The sequence below is a fragment of the Belonocnema kinseyi genome, chromosome 5, assembly GCF_010883055.1.
Source record: "Belonocnema kinseyi isolate 2016_QV_RU_SX_M_011 chromosome 5, B_treatae_v1, whole genome shotgun sequence".
NCBI lineage: Eukaryota > Metazoa > Arthropoda > Insecta > Hymenoptera > Cynipidae > Belonocnema > Belonocnema kinseyi.
Window position 1 is genome coordinate 31,073,756 of NC_046661.1, and position 12,792 is coordinate 31,086,547.

The window sequence follows — 12,792 nt, forward strand, 5'->3', positions numbered from 1 at the left end:
AATCTTCAAGATTTTTTTACAATTTTATAAATCTTTTTAAATTTTTGAAATATTTTCGACACTGTAAGCTTCCCGAAATAACAAAATGCTGAAACCTGAAAAATCACGAATTAAAAAATTCTAGAATAACGAAATTCTGGACAGTTTACAATATTATCGAATTTGAAAATTCCCGAATAATAAAACTCCAGGCCGAATGCTTTCTAATGATAAAATATACAAACTAGAAAATTCCCGAATTGCAGAAATTGAGAAAACAGTTATGTGGTCAATATTATTTATTTATTAAAAATACAATAATCAAATATTTTTATTATAGAAATTTGGTTTAATGTTTAATTTTTTTAAATTATAGTTTTAATTTAAAATAACAATAATTGTATAAAAATGTGATACAAACATAAATTTAAGTCCCAAATTGGAAAATTAAAAATAAAATCCCCACATCACTGTAAAAATTCCGAAATTATAACATTGCAATGTTATAATTTCGGAATTTTTAGTGATGTGGGAATTTTATTTTTCGGAAAAAGCGACTGAAAAATCTCGAAAAATAAAATTCCCGACACTGTAAAATTCGAACATTAAAAAATAACCCATAATAAAATTCTCGAAATGATAAAAGTCCCGAAATATAAAAGTCGAATTGGAAAATTCACGAAAAATAAAATAAATAAAATTCCAGACAATAAGATATTACCGAATTTTAAAAATCCCCAAAGAAAATGCATGAATCATAAAATATCCGAACTAGAAAATTCCTGAATTTAAACAATTTAAAAAATTATTTATTAAATATTATTTATTTATTGAAAATACAATAATCGAATATATATTTCTGGATGAAAGACTTGTTTGAAAATGTGCATAGCATTTGAAAAAATCATAAAAAAGTTCTGAAAAATCGAATTTTTTATTAATAAAAAAAAATAATAAAAATAAATTTTGATATAAATCGTTGTTGAGTTGAATCCTGAAAAGTTTGTTTCAAAAATGTTATTATGTAGGTACGAAGAAAATTTAGGCAGAACATTTTTTTCTTTCAAAGCACACGTGTTTTTTAATGTATTTTTAATACAATTTTTATGAAATTATTATTCAGGTGCTAGAGATTTCATTTTTTGGGATTTTTCATTCATCTCTTTCGGAATTTTTGTCAGTGGACCCATATTTTTATACCTCCTCTTAAAATTATGTAATTTTTCAAAATAAAAAGTCAACATTTGAAAACATTTCAAAATCATCAAAAGTATCTATTCTCTTTTAAATTATTTCAAATCTTGTAAAATTATTTAAAAATTTTTTCGGAACTTTTAAATGTCTTTTAGACTAATTCCCATTTTTCCTAACGTTTTTGTAATATCCTGCACAAAAAATTGTTTTAAGAGCTTGCAGATTTTTTCTAATATTGTAAATCTTTTGAAACGTTTTGAAATATTTTAAACATTCTCTTTGAGTTATGTACTTTTTCAAAATAAAAAATCATTTTAAATCTACCCAGAAATTTTTATTGTTTTCCTAGTATTTCAAAATTCTTGAGGAGCTCCAAATTTTGTTCTTTTCTTTGTAACATTCAGAAACCTCCAGCTTATTTGATTTTTTTCTAAATTAATGCTTATTTAACTGTTCTTTAAGAATCAAAATGAAATACTTTTACTTTCGAAATACAAATAAAAAAATTAAACAATTATAATCGTAACATTCCAAGTTTAAATTTGTCACTCTGAAACTGTGACAATTCATTTTCAAATTGTTTACTATTGAAAATTGTTTTTTTTTATTTCCAAACCAAAGAGATTAAAAATGAAATATTTTATACTGAAATAATACTTCAAAAAGATTTAGAAATTGAATAAAGGCGTTCATTTAAGAAGCCAATAATTCGAACTTTACACTTGTGTCACTACTAAGGTTTTGAAATTAAATTAGTTCAAATTTTAACGTTAAATTATGTAAATTATATCATTTTGAACAAATCTAGAATCACCTTGTGAAATCAATCACTGTTAAATTTTTAATACTCGAACTGTAGTTCAATTTTCAAATTTATTTTGATTTTCCGGTTTGTCCCAGTCGCGAGTCTAACTCAATATTTAGAACAACTTTCATTTTTAGAAATTGTAATTTTTCGGTTGTAACTTACGGGACAATAATTTTATTCTTTGAAAAATTTTCTACAAATCTTGTTGATAATTTCTACATTCTCATCAAAAAACTTTTTCGGATTTTATCAAATGTCGACGTTTTAAGGCCCCGTGAGTTAGAAAAACAAGTTTTTACGTCGGGGTCTGTTTGTCTGTCCGGCGTCGTCGTTGTTCTTGTCTGTATACCGGATAATTTTCGAAAAACTGGTCCGATTGGATTGGGCTTTGACGCACTGTTCGAGGGACCAAAAAGAAAGATAGAGTTCGTTAAACAGCCATTTTTGATAAAAATCCAAAAAGTTAAAGCTTTTTCAAAATTTTTGAGACCACTTTTTTCAAAATTTGAAAATTTTATCGACAGCTATTTATGGTACAAAAAATATGAACAATTTATCCTGACAACTTTTTTTTATAAAAGCAAACTTACTAAAGTTAAAGGATTTTCAAAATCCAAAAAACCAAACAAAAATGGACATGTGAAGCAAAAAAAGCTTGATATGGAAAAAAGTCAAGAGGCGAAAAACGCTACTTTTTCAAGGGCCCACAATTATTTTATCACATTTTCATCCATAATGAGAAAAGTTTTATGCGAAAAATGATTTTTGCGAATTTCATTAAATTTCGACGTTTTGAGGCTCCTTGAGTCAGAAAAACAAGTTTTTACATGGGTATCTGTCTGTCTCTCTGGCGTCTACGTCGTCGTTATTGCGGTTGTGGTTCTCTGTATATCGGATAACTTTTGAAAGAATAGTCAGATTAGATTGTGGTTTGACACACAGATTTTTTTATTTTAAGAATTGTATGTAAAAATTGTACTATTTTTATTTGTATAACAATTATTTTTCTTCAATTAAATATTTGCAAAAAAAGTGTTTCGAAGAGATTTTTTAAAAATCTTTCGGGGAATAAAATTAGTATTTATAGGTCGACAAATGTTTGTTTTCTTTACCAAATTTGGCTTTCGTCTAAATTTTTCCAGTTGTTTTAACTGTAGTACAATTTACGTTTGCATCTCGGGCGAAGAAATTCATTCTATTGTTTGACAAATATTCTTTGTAAATTAATATTTTTCACAGAAAATTACCCTGATTGACAGAACGAAATCGGATACAATAAGAGTTAATTTATTCAGGAACAAGCTTTTTGAACAAAAATGACCTTGAGTGAACCTTTAATATATATTTGTTAATTTTTACAAAAATCAGGCGTTATTTTCTTACAAAAAAAAAATTTGTGGAGGGGGGGGGGTGGCAAATTATCAAAAAGTAAATAAAACTTGAAGTTGTATGATTAATTTATATATAAAACAAAAAACCTTTGTATAATTCAACCTAAATGCAGCTGCAAAAATTTAATTTGAAATGCGTTGAATACAAGGTATAGTTTAAAAAGAAAACTGAAAGCAAAGGATTGACTTTCAAAATAAGCGAAAGAAAGTGACTCGCTGGATTGCAAATGAACATGGAAAATGGTGTATTTTCGCATTTTTAAATTTTAAATTCAAACTTTTTCGCCTTTTAACAATTTCGAAAAATTCTGAAATGGATTAGAAAAAAATTGCCAAGACCCAAGAATAAAAATTGGATGTACAGCGAATTTTTAAATTTTTAATTGAGATTATCTTTGACTTTGTGATATCAAAAATTTCTATACACATTTTTTTAAATAATACTGTAGGAAAAAATCAACAAGATCGAGCGCCGAAATTATAATTAGAGCAAATTTTCTGAAATTCTATGGGGACGCCTGAAATATCCCGAAAAATAAAATTCCCGACTCGGTAAAGCTCTCTGCCCCAAAAATATAATTCCAAAACTAATAAAATTCCTGAACAGTTTATAATATTAACGAATTTGAAAATTCCCAAATAATAAGACTCCTCAAATAAAATTTTTTCTTAATCAATATTAATTATTTATTAAAACTACTATAATAAAATATTGTTATCAAATAAATTTTTGTTTAATATTTAAAGTGGTAAAAATTATTGTTTGAATTAAAAATTAAGATTATACACAAAATTTTACCGAAAAATTAATATATAAAAACACGTGTTTTTTAATTAACATTTCGATTTTTCAGAAGAACTTTTGTGATTTAAAAAATATATACATTTTCAACCAAAATATCTTATCCAGAAATATATTTTGTTTTAATTATTATTTTAAATTTAAACAATAATGTGTAAATACTTCAAACATTAAAAAAGTTGTTTCTTTGGTATAAATATTTGATTACCCTACCGAAAAGAATCTTTGAGTATATACTAAAAATTCTTTAGGTCAAAGAAGCTCAGAGAAATTATCTGCAGGTACTCAGGTAGATAGTTTTAAAGGTCCAGGAAACTCGTTTAAATGGTCTGAAGGCTTTAAAATATCCTTTCCGAAATTGAAATAAGAATACAATCATGAATAACAAGCAGAGAGGCTATCTCAATAGAGTAGCCGACACTCAAGGGTCCTTTGTTAAGCTTTAGGATTAAAATTTAGAAGTAAAATTTTTTTTTAATTTCATAGCTAAAAGCCTAAAACATAATAATTCGGAATCTACGGGTTTCGATGACTTCAGATATCTAACTTTTTTTTTTAATGCTTAAAATTGGAATTAATAGAACGTTTCTCGTAAATGGAATGAGATACGCCAAAAAAGACAACATTTTTTAATTCAACTAGAAAATTGTATATCAGTATATAAGTTATAATTATAAATAATTATAATGAGAAAATTCATCAATTAGAAAAAAGTGTTGATAATTTGAAGAGAAATTTTAAAAGGGAGAGCGGGTTAGCCACGACCAATTACTGTAAATAACTCTGCCCGCCGGGTACGTGACGAATACAAAATGAACATTATATTACCGTCGCACCACTCTTAAAACGACCTCTAAAAGGATCTTGAAAAGGACCCAAATCTCTCAAACTATCTCTGAGACTATTTTGTTTCAAATCTACTTTGTTTATAGACACAAATAAGCCAAGCTATTTCGCTAAAGAAAACTCGGAGATTTGCTTCGGTAGGGTATTTCAATTTAAAAAAAAATTGTCAAAGAAAAAAGCTTTCAGCACTTGTTTATCTTGAAATGTCTCTCTATAATATTTTTTTTTTAATTAAAAATATGATTTTTCGAGAACATCTTTTTTTTTGTAATTAAAAAAAGACTGTACAGAAAACCTGGGTCAAGCTTGAGATCTGTAAAAATTCAGCGATACATACATGTCAAACTTTTCTAACCTCAAAAAATTTTTCTACTGCTTTACCGTCATATTTTACGAAGAATGAGAAAACAAGAATTCGACTTCGTAGTACCATGAGGGCAGCACCTCGATAGGGTAGAAAATGTGATGTCCTATATATATAATTCCCACTCCGACGCCCCATACCGCATCTACGTTTATAATATCTTTGTCTGGGATCACTGGCCCCACCTCGCCCGCTGACGTGCTAGGAGGACGCGGTTGCCATAAAAACTGTGAAAAGTTGAAGAGGGCAGCACCTCGATACAGTCGAAAATGTAGTTAGATATATATATATATCGGCCGTCCCCACCACTGACCCATGCCGTATCTAGGACCTAATATCATTGATCCTACCAGAGATGAGGTGGGAGATTGCTTATGCCGTGTATTTTATTTCAACCGACTTACCGCACCGCGCCCTGTTTGCCTTACCTGCTACTCACTTGGTAAAACAGGGTGCAATTTGACAAATTCGGTAGAGAAGATCGGAGTTAGTAACAATTATACATAATAAAATAATAAATTAAGAAAAATGTATCAAATCTACTCCTTTAAAATTAATTATTTAACTAAGCTTTGGCTTTAATGATTTTCTCAACTAGAAAATGTTATCATAATAAAGATAGTTTTTTATTTATTATCTCCAGTTCTTAGAATAATATAATTATTACTTCATTTATAATTAATACTGTGAATAATTATACCTAATTATTTTGATCCATGTTATTTAAATTTAAATTCATTATTGTGTTTTTAAAGATAAGGAGTTTATATAATAATAATTAGAGTATGATCTTCAATTCAATAGATTCTATATATTAGAAGCTATTCAATATCAATATTATTAATATTTTACATAATTTTCATTGTTTATATATATATATTTTTTTTTCATTAGAATCGTAGACTAAAATTCTACTTCTTTCGGTTCAGCTGAAAGAAAATCTGATTTAGTAGTCCCCATTTTTATTTTTTATCAAAAGTTTAATAATAATTGATATAACTATTATTTTTCGTGGAACTTTTCCTGAATATCGATAGGATAAATTATTAATACTAATTTGAAAAGATTTTTACCTAAGATTTCAAATTTGATATTATATTTATAGTTAATTAAGTGGTTAATCATTACAAATATTTCATTAAATAATAAAGCTTTAACTTTGATCAATTTTTAATTGTAAAATTGTGATCGCTTCGAATTAAAATTTTTTTTTCAATTACATTATTCAATTTTGATCACTCTGAATTAGTCTAATTTTGAAAATTGAAGTTGGTCATTTTTTTCAGAGATTCTGATACAAAAATCTTTTAATATATGTATTTTTCTTAAATTTCAAACAAATTCAATTAGAACTTAGTCAATATCAAAACAAAATTAAAAAATCTTAGTATACGATATGTACATGCGAATAGGAGAGAAATACTGCCTTGATTTGGAAGAACACCGTTAACTGCATTTTGGATAAGGCCCTTGAGCCGCCTACCGTTAATTGCTTCAGGTGACTTTATCCGATTTGCAGTTAACGGTGTTCTTCCAAATCACGGCAGAATAGGCATGTCGTTGCCGGATCTAAATAACGAGCGGGCTGTTCTACCTAGATCTTGAATTGCTAAACCTTTATTGCTTTTGCAAACCAACATGGTCCACTCCCCCTTGTAACTTATGATCAATCCCCGCGCCCAAGTTAGGTAGCATGAGGCTAGTTCCCTCCTATTCCAATGTCCATCAGAGGCAGTGAAGCCCCAAGGGGACACAAGGGCCAATGCCTCCCATAGAAATCGACCAGGGAGGGCCAAAGTCTTGAATTGCCTACTCGTAAATAAAATGCTTAAACTCATCCGGTCGTAGGATATAGAAACCTTTCAATTCTTTCTTGCTTTGTTTAATCTTTATATCTATCTGGAATCTATGTGGAATAATAGAAGCCTTTCCGAATTCTTTTATATGTATCCAAAACCTTTGCGAAATATTTGAAATTTTTGTAAAGTCTTCCTTAGATCTTTGAGATATTATTGCAACCTTTGTAAATTCTTCGTGAAATTTTCGCGAAATAACTTTTTTAAATCTATTCAAAATGTTTGAAATCTTTGAGAATTCTGAAAACTAGGTGAAATAATAAAAGCCTTTGTAAAATAATGGAAATGTCTGTGAAATTTTCTAAACATATCCTACATCTTTCCGAAATGTTTGAAATCTTTGTAAAATCATTAGGACGTCATTGGAATTATTTGTTCAATCTTTGAAATCTATTTCAAATCTTTGCGAAATATTTGTAAGCTTTGTGAAATCTTTAAAGTCATTGGGAAATCATTGAAAATTTTGTGAAATCTTTCTAAAATCTTAGTAAATTCTCTCAAAATCTTTGCAAAATCATTAGGCAATTATTGAAATCTTTGGTTCAATCTTTGAAATATATCTGAAATCTTTCTGAAATATTTGAACTCTTTGGGAAATCATTTAATTCTTTGTGAAAAAATGGGTAAATTCTCTAAAAATCATTGTGAAATATTTGAAAGCTATCTGAAATCTTTCAAATCGATCTGAAATCTCGGCGAAATCTTTGAAATCTTTGAAAACTTTAGGAAATCATTGACATTTTTGTGAATTGTTCAAAAGTCTTCACAAATTATTTGAAATACTTTTGAAATATTCGTTGATATTTGTTAAATCAATAAAACCTTCATGAAATCTTTTTAAAATGATTGAAGTCTTTATGCAGTTTCTTAAATCGACCCGAAATCTTTGAGATCTTAATTATCGAATAATAGAAGACTTTATAAATTCTTTTAAATCCATGCGAAGTCTTTACGAAACCTGTGAAATTGTTCCGATTTCTATGGAATTAACCGTTCTTTTAATAATGTCATTTTAAGTTTTAATAATGTCAGCTTTTAATAATGCCAATTTAAGTCAAAATCAATTGGACTCAAATAAGTTAGTGCACATTTTTGAATGGACATACCTTGACCTGCTAGATCATTAACCATTTTTAATAAAATCATATGATAATTATTACATCAAGAATGTAAAACTTCATTAAGAAATTGGCATTAGCTACTTTTAGGTAAAATAGTAACTCTTTGTACTAGAAAAAATAATTAAGAGAGTCTCGTTGCCAGTTTCTAATAAATAATCTCAGAGATTTGTAATAGAGCGGAATAATTTTCATGACAAATAAATAATAAAATTGAGTAATTTTAAAGTTTCTATTACCTATTCGTTTTTTTGTTATAAACATTTATTTTTGTTTGTTTGTTAAATGTTAATGGACTCTTAAACTCTTTAGAAAGCTAGTTCTTCAAAAACGGCATTGGATTCTATAAATATAAACCATCCCAAATTTGTAATATGCCAAAGGCGTAAAACAACCCGGTATTTTGCAAGTAAATAGTCGCTAGCTCATCTGGAGCACGGTGGGACGACCCTTAGTAAGATTTGACAAGTTTATGCCTGTGGCGTAGAAAATATTTGGGACTCTAATGCTCTAATCTGTAATGCAGCTAGCCCATTCATCTTTCGGGCAACTATCCTGTGAAACAGTCAGGCCTGAGGCTGTAAAAAGTAGAAATATAGGCGGGAAGTCTCTAGGACTTCAATATTTATTTCTGTTCTTATCGAATTTTCTTAACACGTTTATTATGATTTACAGAAGTTGTTCTTTCCAAAGGAAGAACTTTCCGATAAATTCAATATAAATGAATGGAAATTTTTTAATCAACATACAATTGTTCAGAATTTTCCAGTTATTATTCGAATTATTAAAATTTGAATTCAACCAACAATGTACTTATAATATTTTTTAAATATTAATGAAACGTAAAAAACACATTTTTAAGGTATCTCGTGATGAAGGTAGAATGAAATTCTTCTATCTAAATTTGATCCGAATTTTCTACAGAATTTCATTTATTACGTTCTTTACTTCAAGGTTTAGATAAATGTAACATTAATGTGCATAATGAAATTAAGAAAAATTCAAGATCTGGCATACAAAATTGTATTTATTCAAGCGAGACGTGTACGCAACAGTATTTTAAATTATATTTGACATGCGCAAAAGAAACTTAATTGTTAATTAGGCGTCAAACAAAATCGTAAAAATCTGTTTTTCGGATTCAGGGGGTCTAAAAACGTGGACAATTGACAAAAACTGGGGGAAACAATTTTACATAAATCCAATACCTTCTCTGACGAGAATGTAAAAATTGAGAATTATTCTAGATCAATCTTAACTCTTAAAGATCTACACCCATTTCCTCACATTACTCCCTTCCATGCTCAGTGAGTCACGCCTACACCACGAAAGGCAAATAATGGCTTATTTGTGAATGGTATAATACTAAAATATTTCGATCCTTGAAGAAAATTCTATCAGCCTCCAAAATCGTTTGGTCCACCTACAACTGATAGGATCCGTTCCTTGTATAAACAGAAACTATTAGAGAATATGAGAAAAAGAAAAAACTGCGTTTCTTATATTGCAGAGCCGTACTTAAATTACATAACAGATTACCGGTTCTCCCCAAGGCCCCCTCAAACCTGTAACGAAAAGTACAACCCCCCCCCCCTCTTACTGTTCATAATTTATGGTTTACAGATATAAGGGATAAGTGTAAGCTAAGATAAGGGACTTGAAGCGTATATTCGCTGGAAAAGCAGCGAAATTTAGCTGTTATTCACTGAAATTTCACTGATCAGCAGCTATATTTCACTGTTTTAGCAGTGTATATACGCTGATTTGAATAAGACATATACACGGTAAGAAAAATTGAGCTGCGACAGGGATATTATTCCTTATTATAGCCAAACATAAGGCTGCAAACGAACGAAGGAATTTAGAAAGATCCCTGGATCAGCGAAAAAGAATATCCTTGACCATTTTCCATATACTAGGGATATCGTATAGTCAAACCCCTAATAAGTATAGCTATAATAGGAATATTAAGAATAGGTGCCTGAAGCAATTGTCGGAAGAGCGCCGGTGCATTATGGGAGCAGCGAAATAAAATAGCGACGGTCTAATCGGGAGCAGTGACAGTTTAGATTTACTTTGGACAATTTTAAACGCTTTTTACCACTTAAAATGTGCGCGATTGTTAATATTAAATGAAATTTATGATGCAGTAATAATAATTTTCATTTGTTTCGATTGTAAGCGATAACTATATTGAAATATCAAGAAACGCGATAAAAACAACAAACTTGACCTTCAAATGCATTACACGGATTTCAGGGAAATTCATTTTCGCGATACCAGACGAAAAATTGGCTACTGTAAGTTAATATATTTCTATAAAAACTAAATTTTTTTCTAATCTGAAGATAATACATTTATACATAATCTGTCGAAAATAATAAACTTTCCAACTTAGCTATTTTGCCCAAATTCCTGATTTACGAGAACAATTTACATAAAGTAACTAAATTTGTAACTCTTCTGACTAAACGTTTCACCTAATTCAAGCGTACACTTTCTTTGAGTTTAATATATTCTCTATTCACTCGTTCGCTTCAAGAGTTCTTTTTCCGTGTACTGATTCAGATTTAGAGAGTACAAAGAAGGCAAATTTTTATCAAAATACAGGAATGTTCAACGCAGTTCAAATATACAAAAATGTATATAATTTTAAAATATATTTATGAGTAAGATTTCTGCATATCTTTTAAATTAACTCCAATTTTTCCAAATATTTAGCAGAGCGATTTTCATTTGATCGCAGTTTACCTGCTCGACATACCCTCTTTAGTCGACTTCCCTTTACGTCGCGTCGGTGCGACTGGGTGAGAGCGCTGTGTCGAGCATTGCCTGCGGGAGGCCCTTTTGTCCTCATGAGGAATAAAACACGGGACATAATATTTTTATAATTTTGTAATTAGCAATTTAGAAATATTATATTCGAAATGTAAGTTTATTTACGATTCCAACGATATGTTACTTGCAATGAAAAGATTAAAATTAGAATAAGTTGTCGCAGATATGCTTATTGTTATTTTTCAGAACTTTCCGTCGCCGTTTTCAAAGAAATAATCATTAATATACAATTTTAATATTTACTATGACTTTTAAAACAATTTTCAATTGTTTAAACAAATGTAAATTATTTAAACAATCATTTATTACCCAGAAATCTTAAAAATGATCTTATTTTCTTATTGAAATACAATATTTTCTCATTGTTTGAAGTAGTAAATTTGTCTAAAAACAATACGCAATTATTTGAACAATTAATTATTGTTTATTTTCAAAAAATTTTCAATTGAGCCAGAGATGTCCAATTTTATTCAAATTGGTATCATATGCTACTTTCTGTTGAATAATTATATAATTTTGACACATTTATTGTATTGTTTAATAATTTTTTTTTTCTATGAACAATATTTATTTGCTAAAGCAGTTTTTTCGGTTACTAAAAAAATTGCAATAAAATAGAACACATAGCATTATGTTTCTGACTTTGTAGCGTATAGAAAGAAAAATTTACCATTTTTTAATTGTTTAAACAAATATAATTTGTTTAAATAATTACTTTTACAAAAATACTTTCGAAATCGTAATTAATTATATGTCTTCTATTTAATAGTTATCGAAAAATAACTGCTTGAGCAAATGAAAATTGTGTGAACAAATAGAACTTTGTTAAACATTAAAAGAAATATATGAAAATTATGTTATTATTATTATTATTATTACATATGTATATATATACGTATATATGTATGTATGTATGTATGTATGTATGTATGTATGTATGCATGTATATATAATATTAAATATACGTATTTAATTTTTCAATCAAAATCAAAAGAAAACTTTCTGTACATAAAAATTAAGTGAAAAATGCACTTAACCCTTTTTTAATAAAACCAATGTCAGAAGCCAAAAAACATTGCTTCGAAAATGATTTTTCAAGAAGTTTGTTTCCAGCGATGCATACTTGATGAGAACATTTTTCTCTTAATTTTTCTTAACAGAAACTTATACTTTAAAATTGTATATTGAATTTGAAAATTATCCTTGATTTATTATTATATAAACTCCTAATCTGTTAAGAAAACATAATAATTATAATAATTTGAAATAATATGTATTAAAATAATTAGGTATAATTATTCTTGAAGGTATTTTTTAAAAAAAAATTTGCCATAAGGACAATCGCAGGATTTCGCCGGAAGCGGGTGCTAATCTGAAAAATTGCACTCGCTTCCAGCGAAATCGCGGTAAAATTTCAGCTACAACCACGTCTCACAACCGTGAGATAGGTGGTTACAGTCTTTGAAGGAATCAATACGACGATCCAGCAAAAGTCTCGTGCACCCTAAGAACACGAAGTGACCCAAGGACAACCGCCTTCTGCATTTTTCCCGCAAGTGTTCTAGCATATTGTTGACACGCAGGGATGCTTTTTAG